Source organism: Panulirus ornatus, chromosome 17 (assembly GCF_036320965.1).
Source record: "Panulirus ornatus isolate Po-2019 chromosome 17, ASM3632096v1, whole genome shotgun sequence".
NCBI classification, from domain to species: domain Eukaryota; kingdom Metazoa; phylum Arthropoda; class Malacostraca; order Decapoda; family Palinuridae; genus Panulirus; species Panulirus ornatus.
The window spans coordinates 53,209,300-53,212,494 of NC_092240.1; positions in this window are offsets into that span (position 1 = coordinate 53,209,300).

Sequence of the window (3,195 nt, forward strand, 5' to 3'; positions counted from 1 at the left end):
CGGTGGAGAAGAGGAATTGGATCCTCCATCCATAATCCATATAGATGGAGAACAGGATATTAGATCGCATCCAGGTCAGAACGCTGGTGCGGACGAAGCGGATCAGAAGATGACAGTGTGTAGGGGGTAATATAAACGCCAGAAACCAGCATGGAACCTAAACTTTGGCCTCCTCGTTCGAGGATGTCCAGTGATAGATCTGTTCTGGAGTTCCAGAGCTGCGCTCCGTCCTTGTAGCAGGGAAAGGATGAACTCCCCCGGAGTGAGGAAAAATTCTTCTACGGGTCTGTCCTCCCTTTCGTCTCCTTGGTCAAGTCGGCCAGGGTTTGGCTTGGGCCTTGCGTTTTCTGCTTTTTGAGGAGGCGGATGGCAGCTGGGTGCCTCCTGTCATTCAAGAGACTGTCCAAAAGAGCTCTTGGGTGAGCTGTGTCCATCTGGGGTGTTTTTTCTGTTGTACTGAGCGAGTGAGATTCGACACCTGGATCGAATCTCGACCCATCGCCTCCCAGTAGCTAGTAGTAGTTTGTTTGTGCTTTGTGTGCTGGAAGTTTTGCTCATTAAGAGATGATAGTTTACTCTTTAATCTGCTAGTGTGGTGAGTAAGTCAGGACGTGTATTGACATGACAAAGTTGTGAACGAGCGGTTCATGAATCGCCCTTGGCGTGTCATTGGTGTTTCGCGCACGGCTTCGAACCCTGGGAAACGTTTGAAACAGTTATTTTTAGGCATTAGGAGGTCTCTACTGCACGCTCGGAGTCGACCTTAAGATCGCCAGCGTGTGGGTTTCGATCTCACGTTTCGAGCGTGGAGGAATACACTCGCGAGACTCGAACCCATACATTTCCCCTTCCTATGTCGTAAGATCATGGTTATCACATCAGTTGACGATCACTTCTGCATCGTCTGATCGTGAGTGTGAGAGCGTAAGTCAATAATACACTGGGAGGGAATGGAAATGATTTTGAAATGCTATGTGGGACTGTAAAAAAAAGAATTTTCTTTTTTCGTTTGAGAATAAATCTGCGCCACGCGAGAGGGGAGGAAAAGAAGCGAATTTATTCTGTCGTAAGACCAACAGGTTTTCGCATCATTTTTATAAATCTTTTTTTTTTTTCGTTCTTTTGTGTAAGATGAATTTTTTCATGATTTTCGTTTTCCTCTGAGTGCATGACGGTTGTGCATGCCTCTTTGCATGCCCATTGGGAATGGCTGTTAGCTTACGCTGAGTGTAAGTGCTTGGGGTTAAGCGTGTGTGTGTGTGTGTTGGTGTGTGTGTGTGTGTGTTGGGTTGCACGTTGTAGTGTGTCTGATGGCGTTGAGGCGAAGCGTTCAATCATCATGCGTGGATGTAATGCCGCGTTCACTTAAAAACGCCGTTTTCTCTCGTGGGTGAGCCCTCTCTATTTATAGTGCCTTTCTCTCTCTCTCTCTCTCTCTCTCTCTCTCTCTCTCTCTCTCTCTCTCTCTCTCTCTCTCTCTCTCTCTCTCTAAGCAGGCGACATCCACCCCGTTTCTCCCGTCTCACATCCGGCCCCATCAAATGGGACAGAGAGGAGGAGGGAGGGAGGGAAGGAGGGAGGGAGGGTGTGTGTACGTGTGTGTGTGTGTTGGGTGGGTTGGGGTGGGTGATGGTACAGTCTTCAACAAGCTGATCTACATGCATAATTAACCCGGACTGACTCAAGCAATGGCATGACGCGACATCAACACTCACAGCGGTGCCTCTTGATCCGTCCCTCCCACCCCACCTCACCCCACCCACCCCCCCCCCCCCCAGCTCCACCATATCCTCCCCCCTTCCCCCTCCTCACGCCCCGACCTCCAGCGAATCTGAGAGATCACACAGGCGGCCCCCGGCATATGTCCGTCACGTCCCTGAGGTGAGGAGGGGGGCAGGCAGGCAGTCACCCCCATCCCCCTGCTGCATAGGGAAGGGAGGGAGAGAGACAGGGGGGGGCAGAAAGGAAATAAAAAAAAGGGGGGTACGTGTAATAGGAGTGGGGGGAGGGGCAAAAGGGGGGCTTTGTGACTCATTCATTCCTTCTCATCCCTCTCCGATCTGCAATCCCCGGGTCACGTCCCATGTCCCGGTCAGCACGTCCCATGTCCCGCTCAGCACGTCCCATGTCCCGCTCAGCACGTCCCATGTCCCGCTCAGCACGTCCCATGTCCCGCTCAGCACGTCCCATGTCCCGGTCAACACGTCCCATGTCCCGATCAACACGTCCCATGTCCCGCTCAGCACGTCCCATGTCCCGATCAACACGTCCCATATCTCGATCATTTAGATTCATCGCTCCGTCTCCCCTGGTTCCTCAGTAGCGCTCACCTTTCCGGTGGCGCCAAACGATGCCATCTAGCCATCATTAAATGCCGTACGGAGAACTGGGAAAGAACGATATCATTTTGAACATAGGGATTCTGCCATTTTGAGGAATACCTTGGGTGTACTGTGGTCAGCATGAGACGGAACATATCACTCAGCTCTCCCAGAATTCAGATATGTGGGTATGCTAGGTTATATTTAACTGTGTGTGTGTGTGTGTTGTACTAGTCTGTCATACTACATATGTAGTATAAATATATAACCTCAATAATATATTATAGGATACACTATACAGTGAAAGACACTGCATTCTTCACTGTATGTTGCGTTTGGGGCTGAATACACTGTTGTAGTGTGAGTATACCAGTGTATTACAGGATGAGTGTACTGTAGTTTTCTCAGTGTGAGTACACAGATGTATTGTACCTTGTGAGAACATAGCAATTTATTTCATAGTGAGCAAACACCATTGTATTTTACACTGTGAATGTACTGCACTGTATATTCTACATCATACACCACCTCTGCAGTGAATCATGAAATAAGCCAGTGATCATCAGTGAAACATATATGTATATATATATATATATATATATATATATATATAATATATATATATATATATATATATATATATAATTTATATTATTTGATATGTATGACCAGAGAAAGATGATAGAAGCTTCAGATAGATAAGATCTATATAGATATAGATGTATCTGTGACAAAAAGATATACGTATTGTCATGATAAGTGGTTTCGAGTGTTGGTCTGGCCATTATTGGATTATTATTAAGAGGATTAATGTGATTAATTAAAAGCAGTCTGAGAGTGGTGTGTACTGCGCCGTGCTGTGACCCCTGGAGCA